Genomic DNA, 13694 nt, shown 5'->3' with positions numbered 1-13694 from the left:
AAGTCCAGTCATGTAGAAAAAAAAGTTTTAAGTAGATTTTCATTGTTTGCAATAAAATACTATGGTGTTAGATAAAAGTGAAACACGCTGTGTGATGGCTCGAGGCATTTCTACATTAAGAAATGTGTGTTTCTGTCGTTCTGTTAAGTCTGTTATTCATCAAAATAGTTGTTTACAGTGAGGCACCTCGCATTTTCTGAGCTCAAAATTTGATCATTAACAAACCAAATATCTGGAATAAATGTTTGCACTGAACCTTTCTGCAAACCATAGATATGTTGAAACTTTACATTTCTTTATGTTTAAGTTCAATTTGGAATTGTATGTTGTGACACTGTGATAGTACTCTGATTGGGTTTAGGCATAAAAACACTTGGTTAGGGTTAGGGAAAGAACATGTTTTGACTTAAAATACCTGGTTCTGTCGCCACGAACGAGGTTGGAAATGGTCCAATCCAATGGTGACACGCTTACAAATGTTAAACTCTGTGCGCCCTCATCAAAAATATCTGGTGGTTTCTTTCACACTTACAAATGTTGAAATGCAGCCTTCTCGCCTGCAACTCCACCACCATCACTTCCACCTGCTAATAGTGCATATTACCTACTACTAGTCCTTACCTCATGTTGCTGCATTGCTCAGTAATCTGAAGCATGATTGGCTGGTGTGTTTGACTCTCCTGGAACCTCACAATAATTTTACTCATGAAACTTGACTTCTCCGCCTTTGTACAAGAGCATGAAGCTGAAGTCTAATTCTGAGTGATGCTGCAAACGCCATCGAGGGGAAAATTTGAATTGATTGCCATGATGGATTTGAGCTCAGACCTTCTTAGAGCCGCGAGCAGCCACTTCAGTGAAGTACCTCGAGCGGGCCGGCGAGCCCCTCCTCCCGGCCTCAGGAGTGCTGTTCGGTGACTGACCCTGAGCGCTGGAGGAGAATAATGTGAACCTCTCAGCCTCAAGAGACAAATGTCCCCGGTGTGATAACACGGTCAATGTTACTGGAAAGTGACAGTGACAGTTCAGGGTTCTTGCTCACTAGTGTTAATCAGATAATCTGCTTAATATTTGGTGCTTATGCTGTTTGTACAGTTGATTACAGTGAAGAGCAGTGTTATATAAACATCTGGGACACTACAGGGTCAACTATGGGAAAGAAAAGACCAGCAATACAGCTGCAACTCCCAATCAGGTCACAGAGAATAGGTCACAGAATGTGGTGTAACATCTTTTCCGTCACATTGACACGCAGATACGCTCCTGTGATTGGCTCAGTGATTTTTTTTTTAGCACACGGTTTATTTTGCAAATCCTCTCAACCTTTACACTTAAAGCTGCAGACACAACTGAAATGGGAGTGGAAGAAAACACACACACACACACACACACACTTGCAGACCTCAGTTCTGACACTCTGGTCTGCAGGTAACAGCAAACTGAACCACAGTGACGTCTCTTATGTAAGTGTCTTGTTGCTTTGTCCAGCAGGGGGCAGTGTTATCTTTGGATAAACCTCCGTTGCATGATTTTTTTGATCTACCATCACCATCATTTTCCATGTGATGAGTCATTACACAGAATGGAAGTAAATTAGTTCAAGGGCTAACACAGCTCTCCACCATGCCAACTCATTTGCTTCTGCCACCGTGTGAGCCCCTGAAGCTGCTCTCCTTATTATCCCAACTGTGTTCTGATATTAAAATGTACTTATTAGAGTCTGAAACACACTAAAATGTGCTCCCCGTGTAGCGCACATTTGAAGTATTTCAGGGAAAACAGAAAATGTGTTTGAAGACAGCATCTTTTGATGTGCAGCAGCGTTTATCATATGGCTCCAGCTGTGTTTTCAAGTCGGAAAAACTGGATTAATTCCGTTACTCTTCCACACGCCGCCTCTCGCTCGCCGTGGTCAGGCACGGTCAGAGCGCTGGTGGATGTGAGAAATTAGGTTAAAACCTCTTTATTCATCTGACCCGGTTGGGTTGCAGGAGCCTTTCAGAGATAAGCGTGCCTGATGCTCTTTTTTCCCCCCTCTTCATTTTGTTAACAGAATTCCTCGGTTTCTCTTTGCCCTACCTCGTTCCAAAGATTATCTGTAAATGCAGGGCTGCAATCCTCTTTTCCCGGGCACTCTGCTTTTATCCCAGCTCTGTTGTGGGCCGAATATTCTCTGTGTATCGGTATGTTTGTGTTTTGGCATACAGGTGTCTGCTACTTTCTCTTAGCTGGCTCACTCTCTTGCATGATGTAATTAAGCCTTGATCCTCGCCAGGAACGTGTTTCCGACACTCTAAATACTGATTCAAGTGGCCCTCCACCAATCACACACACAAAGGTCAGTTACTTATCATGAGATGTACTACTTGGGAACAGGTGTGTGATATGTCTTCTGATTCTCTGGAGCAAGCTTTTTAAAGGCTAAAGATGTGTTCAGACAGGAAGCAAAGCAAAATGGTGTTTTTTGTTTGAAATCAACTGCTGGACTGTTTCTGCAGTCTCTTTATTTTCCCCTCATCGCTATAAACGGAGAATGCAGAATCTTTTGGCAAGGGACATGATTTTGATATTGATATCATTTGGTGAGCCGGAGAGGCAGAATGCATTGGCCGAACTGCAGCCCCAGAACTGATTGGCTATCGTCTTTCTTACATTTGTCTATAAAGATTAGTCGAAATGGTGCGAACGCAAGCGCAAGTCTTGGACAGATATCCGTTATCCAATATCTGCTGCCTCAGTTGCCCTCAGAAGTTAAATTGTTGTCAGATGATAGCCGATGGGTTCTGAGATTGATTTGCCCCCAAACAGCCAATGTACCATTTTATACAGACATTAGCTGTAAGCTAGCCTCTGACTGATCTCAGAACTCACCAGGAGTTCGGTTCATTCTGTTATTTCTGTCACTCTCCTATTTCCTTGGTACGCTGTTTGAATATGATCCGACGCTAAATTCATAGGTCAAGGCATAAACGTAGTTTTGTTTTCTCGAAATATTTTCAACTGGCAGCAACAAGTCTTCTTGAGTTTTTCACCGTCATCAGGGTTTCTTGAGCCTGCAGCACAAACTGTGGGCAGATGATTGTGGGTATTTACAAGGCAGGAAGGGTCAAACCAAATTATGCTGTTGGTTGCAGCTTGGGTAATGTAGTGTGATAGCCCGACTACAGTGGAGGTTATGGTTGACTAATGGGTCACAGGACTGAGACTGGTGTTTAACTTTTCTTTTCCTAAACCTGAACCTGTAGTTTTGGAGCCTGAACCTAACCAAACTGCAACCATAACATGTTTGTTTCTGTTACAATGACAATGAAGGTCACCTGACTATGGATCTGCTCTCCACAGAAGTTAATGGGAAGAATCGGTGTTATCACCTGCTAACTGGACTTTGGCGAGAGACTGTGTTGGGTTACTCTCTGTATTGTTGTCAGGTTGCCCGTTCAACCTCTTAACCTTCACTGTACATCTGGCATTCACAGTATGTTTCGAATGCTGACCTGGTCACCATCAAGAGGACGAGGTTCACCCACTTCAACGTGTGTGAGAGTGTAGGCAGGTAAAGCTTCTCAAGTGCCGGCTCTCGTTGGGTTTGTCTGTCCTTTTAAAAGGGCAAAAACTCTAACCCTCTCTTTCTTTTTTCCATCCATCCAGTTTCTTCATTACTTTACTTTTCCTCCCCACATCTCCACATCACTACTCACACCTTTAGATGTACAGTTTTTCCCCTCGGTGCTCTTACCCTCCTTCAGCTCTCCTCTTTTCCTCTCACCACGCAGACCTCTCCCTCTCTCCCTCTCGGTGTGGGAGGGGGTCTGTTTCGTGAGGAGTGGAGGATCCCGTCAGAGTGTGAGCGTATGCGATTGGAGGAGAATAATCCTCTGGGTGCTTTGCTTTCTTAGATTTTTGTGTGAGAGAGGAGTGCGAGGCGATGGGATTGGGGGGGGGGGGTTCTTTGATGTTCCTGCGGATACCATTTGAGACCGCGGCATTAAATGCGGCTTTACAATTTCTGTCATAGATCCTCTCCCTTCCCCTCCCTCCGACGCCTTCACCAGTGTTATTGCTCATTTCCTTCCTTTTCTTTAAATTGCACCACTCATTATACTCCCACGACCCAATTTCCTGCACTTCCGCCCAGTGTTGGACACCACAATAAAAACTCTTGTAGTTGTGATTTAGCAGCAGTTAAATCTTCTTCATGGATGAGCTACAATGGCATCCTGACAGGCCGTTTAGCAGGGTGCTTAGCAAGAGGCCGATAAGGCGTTGGCAGCCACTCGGAATCAATTCGGCCATGCCTTACCCTCAGCAAGCCCACAGTCGCAGGAGTCCCATTCCCATGCGCCTGTGATTAAGCCCGGTGTGTAGGGCCGAAGTAGACAGTCAAATCGCTGCAGCAGACATGCCACATTTGATAAGCCCTCGGTTGGAGATGCATGTATATGAATAACAGTCTCCTCCAGGGAAGCTTCTGCTTAATGTTTCATGGACTTATTTCCTCTGTGCCTCACTGTCATCTGAGATTTGCTGCTGTCTGATGCGACGCACAGAAACATGAGGTGTTCCCTGTGATCATGGCTCCTCTGACACACAAGCCTGAGGTGTGTGAGGGGTAATAATAGATATACTTTCACACACAGACTCACAAACCCCGCATTCCCGTGGCACGGGCGCAGACGTGGACATACAATATTGAGTTCGCATTCGCAGGGTCACGCCGCGTTCTCACGCGAAGCCCACGCGGCTGAGACGCGCACACACACAAAAGCACGGCCAGATGAGATGTGACATGTTGACTAAATACAGGATAGGATGCACACCATTCAGCCTAGAGTAAAGAATGATCATGCATGACGTGCACTTTCACAGAAGCATGTAGCCTAACCTTTCCCCCGCTGATGAATGAGTCACAGCCCAGATGCCAAATGTGACCTTACTCAGAGTGCGTCTCTGAACGGAGCCGAAAGTCTTCAGCATATCACTCTGATTGTCAATAGTTTCATCTGAATTGCTCGGTTTTTAAAAATGGAGGAGAATCGTACATATTTCAGACTCATGCTCCATCTCGACACATCCTGACTGCACCATTTAACTCACATCTAGCGTCAATGTGTTAACTGATTATATAACATAAAGCATGTAGTTAAATATTAATCTTAATGGCTTGTGCCATTCATGAATTAATAGTAGACTCTTAATGAAGATACTGCTTCACTTAACAAGACAGAGTGTAAAAATGGAAGGGTGAATTAATCATGAAATAAATATGCATTCCTAATAACAAGTCAGACTGTGTTCATATTACAACAGCTACATTTGAAAACTGGCCAGCTGTTGTAGGATGTACTTAAAACAGCATATCACCAGAGTAACGGCTAACTGCTGCTAACTATAGCTGTCGTTACAACATTTTTTAACAAAGAAATGGAATATAATAGTCATAATTATGTTTTCATCAGTGTATAATCACCAGAAAATTAGACTTTTTTTGTTACATTAGAATGAGCTTTTGATATCTGTAGTCAACAACCATGTTTCTACAGTAGCCCAGAATGGACAAAGCAAACACTGGCTCTAGAGAGGGCATTTTGTGGGGTTATTCCCTCGCATTTTTAGGGGACTGTAACGAGGGATGTTAAGTTATTTGCAATCTGGATGTACAAAAGATGTGTGTTTAATGCAGATTTACCCACAATTTAGTTGTTCCCGTTTAGTTTTTTCCATCCCTGCCACGACATTAAGCCACAATTTCATAATTTCAAAGCTATCTGAGAAAATAAACATATGTGCAGCATATGTATATTGATATAGCTCAATATATGAGTGGCTGATTATTTTGAAATTCATTGTCATATTGACTTAAAAGGAGTGATACAGAGAGGCTCACAGGCAGTTATAGAAATGTGGTTACAGTAATGAAATTTATTTAATTCGGAGGTTGACTTTTTGGCTTTCTTACAGGGAGGTAAGGTTAGCAGTTAGCCACTTACCAAAAGAGTGGAGAAGTGACTCCAGTTCCAAAACAGAGTTAGTCACATGCTAAACATGTCTTAGACATTCAGGCGTCACAGCTGCCAACAGCTGGATTGAGACTTCTACAGAGCTGAGTGCAGTCACCGAGGTTAAGCTAGCTGCTGCTGGATGGTCAGCACATCCCTCAAAACTGTAAAGGTGCCTGCGAAGTCTTGTTTTACATTAGTACACATGTACTAAACTTTGACTGTTTCACAATGTTAACAGCTCAAAATATGTGAAATGGTGGTGAGCAAGCTAATATGCTAACTGCATATGCAAAAAGTGATGCTAGAGGGGCAAGTAGAACAATGAGTGTGGTGTATTTGTACAGTAACTGATTGTAACTTGCCTAACCTTTACAGGTAACACAAAGTTTTCTTCTTAACTTTACTACCACACAACCCCTGAACAGGTTTATTGTTTCCCTAAAGTTCAGTTTCCTTCTCACCCACTAGTGCTAAGATTTACCCAGTTTGTAGACTTTTTTCAAACATTTCTGACATAACTTGTCAAAATATGGACATACAGTCAGTATGATGCTTAACTTTACTGGTTTTCTTTATTGGTTTTCTGCCATCTCGCAGCTGATTCATATTTAATCAGGAAACATTGAGAAGTGAGTGTGCAGACAGACAGATAGCCTGTCAAAGAACTCATCTATAGTTACTGGTTCATCCATAAAGTATGTGAAAATGTGGGGACAAAATAATGGAAACGCCTGCCAAAATAATATCTACCGCGTGAGACCTGCATGAATGTAATTTCAGTTCAGCTCAAATCACCGTCGTCTCCTGAAACTGGATCAACTTGACCATTTGATGCTGCGTTGTTGCCGAGCAAACCTGATTCACTAGAAATATAGACAACCACTGCGTCGTCTCGTGCTTCTCTGCAATGTCCTAATTAGTATTTAAATGAATATGAGTCTCTTGTGTAGCTGCCTTTGTTATTGTGATTTATAGTGCTCAGAACAAACAATGCAAAACGATGTAACGTGGCTGGGGAAAAATCCTCAAAAAATGGCGTGCTGTGTGTCAAGACAGGAACACTGCACTCGCAAAAATACATTCAGAGCTGTTTTCAGTCAGACTCCACACGTGTGGAAACAAACATGGAAAGCTGTGAGCCGCAACATGCTCATGTAGTAATACTAAGTAGTTTTCTCTCTATAAAAGCGCAGACAGGCAGTCTGAAGGCCACTGCACCGACCCTGATCGCTCAGATTGTCACCATGGTTACACACAGTGGGGGGGTGGAGGGGTGGGTCTTACAGATGAAGATGTGATGATTATGATGATGATGATGATGGTGATGGTGATGATGGTGTTGGTTGTCAGAGTGTGTCCCCGGGGCTTCTGCTTTCGCATCAGGCCCACCATCCTCCGCTCATGACCTCTGTCACCTACCCTGGGGAGACACTCGCCAGGTGAGAAAAGCACGCAACAGGAATTAGAAGGACCGGGTCGACTGTATGTGCGCTCCCCCGAGCAAGGTTGTGCTCGGCTGATATGTCTGTCCTTTTCTTGCTCATTTTATAAAAAACGAGGCAGGTTATTATGCTCCAGCTCAACCATCGTCGGGGGATGCACCAGCTGATACATAACGAGCAGAATGCAGTCGCTCTTAATGAGATTTTACTGTCTAATCAGATTTAGTTAACTTCAACCTCAAACCCACTACATCGCATTAAACATCTCGTGAAAATCTGTTTCCAGGCGGTGAGGAGGTTATCCTTGTTTAGGTAACTGATTGAGACAGTTCTACATTGTTGATAGTAGATTTCTGTCTTTCCCTGCGCTTCTCTCGATGATTTGAAGTGGGCGAGGATCGTTGGAAATAAAAATGAAGTCACAAATATTTCCATGCACCGGTTAGGATCTTTGTTTGTCATTTAAAACTCAGTGCTCAGGTTTTGTAAATTCATAATTTAGTTTAAAGTTATATTTCAGGGTGCACAAACTTTTTTTCCTTGGAGGGCAAAAACCCAAAACTCAATGGTGGACCACGGGCCTGAGGCAACACCCATTGTAGTGGATTGTACTGCTGCAATATGCAAAATGGTACGAGGAAACCAAAATAATTCACAATGATTAGGGTTCCTGCATATTCAAAGGGCATTTTTTTTCAATTAAATTATACACTTTTCCACTAGAAACAAAATGTATCCTTATGGCAGGCCACCTTTGGGAAGCCCTGCTTTAAACAATTAAGTTATACATATACATTTACATATTTTCAAATCCAGCATACATGAAGCAGCAACAACATTCATTAAGAGTTTTGTTTCTGGTAACCTAGCAAATGTAGAAAAGTCAGAAATCCACCCCCCTTTTAACTCTGTTTTGGTCTCCACCAACTCCGGCGGTATAATATCAGGCTCATTAGCTGCTTATTGCTTCACTATGTCCAGCTAGTTGCTAACTGTCTGTCTAACATTTCTGGCTGGGCAGGTAGTGTACACTGGGTTTATCAGAACTTTTTCATTGAAAACAGCTGCCTGCAGCACCTGGAGCGAGGTTGTTAAGAGTGGTGACAGTGAACCAAATACATAAAAACATGGTGCAGCCTTACAGAGACCAGAATCTAACATAAATCTGGACACAGAAGAAGAATTTATTATAACAACCACTGTTATAAACCAGATAACCTGCCCAGGAAGTCACCTTGAAATACTGATGCAGCATATCCATCCTGGCAGCCTCCCTGTATCAGTGGAACGACTCCAACACTTTCCTGTGATGGCCCATCACCACATTGGCTCTCTATTTTTTGTCTTTGAGTGAGAAATGTTAATGTTCATATACCAGAAGTGAACTTTTCAAGCTCACAAAGTGAGTCATGTTTCTCTTTACTGGCCTGAAAGGAGAGAGAAGTGCGTTCAGTAGCAGCAACCTGGCTAAAAATACCTTAATTTATATGTATCTAGAGTGAAAGACAGCCCCGCAGTGCTCTCTGAGACCATCTTAATTAAACCTCACTCCCTCCCTCTTTAGTTTTGGGTTATGCAGAAAGATGTTGTTGCTCAGGTTCATATCCACTCGTCTTGTATTGGATCATGTTGATGCCATGTCGGCCCTAGGCTCATACATTGTGCAATGAGGGCTGATTATTCGGTTTGAGGCTTCAAGAAGGTGGTAGAGGAGAAAACGTCCCAGCAGGTTTCCTAATGGGCAAACGCAGACACGTGTATTCTTTAGTTATGCAATAACACACCAAGTTTGATTTTACTTACCTGGGATAAGACATGACAGACGGAGATCTTCTGTCATTGCTTCCCTGCTTATTCTATTTTCTATTTTCGTGTTGTCCATCATTGTTACAGTTTGTCAGACTGACAGCCGCTTAACTGTTGGACTGCCATGACATTTTGTACCATCTTTCATGGTCCTCAGTGGATGAACGTAATTTACTTTGATAATCTCCTGCCTTCTTCCTCCAGTGCCACGATAAAGCTCCATCATCGGTGCTTATTCTCAACTGTCCAATGTTTTTGTTCATGACCATCTTAGTTTGCTTACTCTTTTAACTATGACAATATTTACCATTTTAATATAGCTCGCTAGCAGGCTCAACTAAGGCAATGTTCACCATTGAAGTTTAGCCTGCTAACGTGGTAGACTAAAACTTTTACCATCTTAGTTCGCTAACACGCTAAACTAAGATATTGTTCACCATCCTAAATTAGCCCGCTAACGCACTACACTTTGACAACATTCACCATTTTAGTTTAGCATGCTAAAACACTAAACTGAGACGTTAACCATCTTCGTTCGTATGATAACTTAACTTTCACCATTTTCTAGCTTGCTAGCATACAAAATTAAGATGTTTGCTATCTTAGTTTAGCGTGTCAGCATGCAAAACTATGATTTTTAAGATCTTAATTTAATAACACACATTAACACTAAGACATTGTTCACCATCTTAATTTAGCATGCTAACACCCTAAACTAAGACAACCTTTACCATCTTAATTTAGCATGCCACACTAAACCAATATTCTCAACATGGTAAACATTACCTGCTAAACGTGACATCATTTGCATTTCATTGTGAGCATGTTAGCATGCTCACATTAGCAATATCCAAGTTTTTACATTTACATCAACTTCAATATCATTATTACGACTAGGAATATGTATGGATGCATCATAGCAGACACTACTTTATTGTAGATGGTGTTTTGTCAATGCACAGTATTTTAAACCTCAGGACCAACTCTGTAATAATACAACCAATCTTTCCCATCCTACAGTCCAACCCATACAGCCTCACACAGCCTTAAGTATACAGACGTAGACTCTTAGTCTGCAGCGAATTAAATGCTCTGCTGACACGAGTCCAAATCCTTCCATTTGATGAACCTTTACGTGGTCTCTGGCGTCTCCAGAACCACATGGTCTCCTCTTTGTGCATCAGATTGTTTGTATATGTACGTTTGTGTGTGTGTGTGTGTGTGTGTGTGTGTGTGTGTCTGATGTAGCATATGTGGATTCACTCCCACAGAGACCCTCGGTCTGTTGGGCCGAGCAGGCCTCCTCTACGTTGCTATTCTTAGTCCACCAATCAGGACTCGCAAACAGACATTTATGCTAAAGTTTACGTGTGAGCCGTGCTTGAAGACAACGCAGTGAGCTGTCTCATGAACTTCCCCCTGCCAAAATGATTAATCCAGTCTTTTGCCTTTGGGTCCAAATTCATTAAAACACTGTGTGAATGTGCTTGTGTGTTTGTGGGGGCAGATCAGAAATAGGCCTGTGACTTATTTTGGATTCCGACTCTTCGAATGTGACCGACCACTGTGTGCCGACTGATCCGTCAGTGATTGTTGTACGTGCTCTTAAATGAAGCCGTGTCCCTGGGTGGGCTTTTAGAGGAACAATATGCCACGTCACACGTTGAGATGAGCTAGCGAGGCCATTCGCCGACCCTGTGTTGAAGGCAACACACGACTCCTGACGATAGTTCTGGTGCACAGCCATCAGCAGAAGTAGGCTGCTACACACTGAAGCAGCTACTGTACAAGTGGACTCCTAAGGATTGCTTCCTGACATACCCCATAAGCAATTTAATTCCTCCAGAGTGACTTTGTGCTACAGTCCTATCCACTTGAGAGCCTTGACATCATTAATCCATTAAACTTTAAATTCCAGAGGATTTTTAGCCCTCCTGCTCCCAGATTAGCAGTTCAGTGCGTTTCTGTGTCAGTTCACTGGGTTGAAATTAATTTCTCGACTAATTTAGTAATTGCACGCCAAAGCTTTTTTATCTGTGCGGAGGATAAGCTGCGTCGCACTGGAACTATATACTGCAGGCAGGTTAGCTGTTTGGGAAAACTGCGGTTGTGTTCGCTCCGCCACACCGGCTTATTATTACACTTCTGGCATCGGCTGCTACACCAGTCGGCACACAACACCTCGCGCACGGGCAAAATAACCGACTGACCCGATCAAAGGCAGCTGAAAATGGGCATTTTCTATTCAATCTGTGAAATCCAGATTGCAGAATATTGCACGCCGTGACCTGTCACTGCGAGAAAGCCGGCATCGGGATGTGAAACATGATAATTTGCGCTTTTAACCACTTCCTCTGAATGTCTGCTCTAACTGTGAGTACTGTATTATAAAGGATGGCTCTGGATAAGTGCTTGATTCACTGCTGCAGCCTGCTTTTCCCATTACGGATAAGCCCCTCTGACACACTGATGCCGAGGCTACTCCTTTCATATGCTGTTATATGCGCGTGAGAGCGTGTGCGTAAACTCGGCGTGAATATGCTCTTAGTTCTGTGGGTGGTGTGGGCTGTAATGAGGGAAGCGGAGGAGGGTGGGGGGGGGGGCGACGTGGGCACATGTGCGATGATGAGTGACGCTCAATCCTTCTCTCCCTCCCACCGTGTCTCCCTCGGCGCCCCCGCCACTCTCCAGCGTGGATGTCGACGCACGAACACACACACCACACACACACCAATAACAGTTGTGTGCTGGCACGGGACGGCTGGACGCTGTCTCCGCACATCAGCGACCCCGTCTGACATCTCTTGCCTCTCAGCGTGACTGGAGCTCACAGGGGTCGGGGGCGTTATACGAGCATGCCACCCCCCCCCCCACACACAAAAAAACTGCGCGTCTCCTCAGCTTGCAGCCTCTGAAAAGCATGACAGCGTTTGAAATGCACATCGCCGCTGTTGTGACACTGACTAGAATTACACTAAATTACCAGTTTGGAGCGAGGTGTAATAACAGCATTGCTAGTCATTGTTCCCATGGCGCCGGCTGCGCTGCTTCACTCACATGAGGCCCATCTGCAGCTCTGTCTTTACGAGGCGTGCGTGAGCGCAAGGTGCACCCTGTTATCACACACACACACACACACACACTCACACAGACGCACACAGATGCACAGAGGCGTGCTTGCCTGAGGTGTGAGAGTCCTGATAATGGTGTGTCTTGCAAACCCAGTCATCACGTGTCACTTCTGACAGTCGCTGCTCGCCTCCTCTGCTCGCATACATGCACCCGCCGTCACAAATGTGCGCTTGTTGTCACAGAGGTATGAACAACAGAGAGGAGAAGGCTGACAGGTTGTGATGAGGAGTCGTGTCGTCTTCTCGCACACTTTATTCAGACATTTAGGGAACGTCTTTAACATATTGTAGCCGAATCCAGTTTGCGTCCTCTCCTCAGGTATCTCCACGAGAAACAGTTATCATCTGTTGATAACACTCGTGGCGGGATCTTGGGGCGACCTTCTAAGCTGCCATTTGTGGAGCCAGTGCCTGGCATTGTGCGGTTGGTTAGAACGGTGTTTTCTCTGCCATCATCCCTAGTCATCCCTAATCCTGTGACTGCAGCTGTACACACAATGGGTAATCCCATCATGACTCAATTGTGTGTGGAAATAAAGACACACGTTGGCTACGAAGAGGGGAGCTATTTGTTGGAGCTCAAAGGGGACAGGGTCTGTTGTTGTGTTTACCGGGGACGGCTGAATGGTATTAAACGCTCACCTGCCAATACGGCGCCGCTTGGACGGGCTCCAACGCGGCCCCGCTCGCAGAGCAGGAAAGGTTTTTGCCGCGCCGTGAAAAGAGGGTGTCAACCTTTTCAAAGAACTGTAGTCGCTGGATAATGCAGACTAACGCGCGTGGTGTAAGGTTAACAATACACCGCACACTGCAAACACAGGCTCTGCTCAGGGTGAACATGCCTTTTATCCGTCCTGTGCCTTTTGCTAAATACATTATTGAGCAGACAGACTAAATTAAATTCGAATATTTCTGCTAGCAGGTTATGTGCTCAAGGAAGAAAAAGTCCAGTAAGTGGAATACTGTAGCTGAACATTTCACAGAGGGATTTCCTGTTTACAGAGGACTACCACGCACAGCTTGAAAGCTCAGTGCAACCAGAGGCTGTCTATGTTGATGCCTGTTTGTGGTGTACGCGGCCACTGACCATGCTTGTATGTGTCAGCCTGCCGCGGCCTCTATTCCTGCTCCTGCTTCACTGCATCCTGTGCACTGGCTCAGATAACGAACGGTCCAACCCAAGGGGGACAATTAGCTTCTTAATGTGTCTGATCTGATAGACGTTTGCCGCGGTGAGTGGAAAATCCCGCGGAGGAGCGAGCGCTGCCACGCTAGGGCCGTCGCAGCCGCAGAAGAGTCTGGCACGGTGACACAGA

Source organism: Pagrus pagrus, assembly GCF_965226575.1.
Source record: "Pagrus pagrus genome assembly, chromosome: 12".
NCBI classification, from domain to species: Eukaryota; Metazoa; Chordata; class Actinopteri; order Spariformes; family Sparidae; genus Pagrus; species Pagrus pagrus.
Note: the sequence above shows the minus strand (reverse complement) of the source record.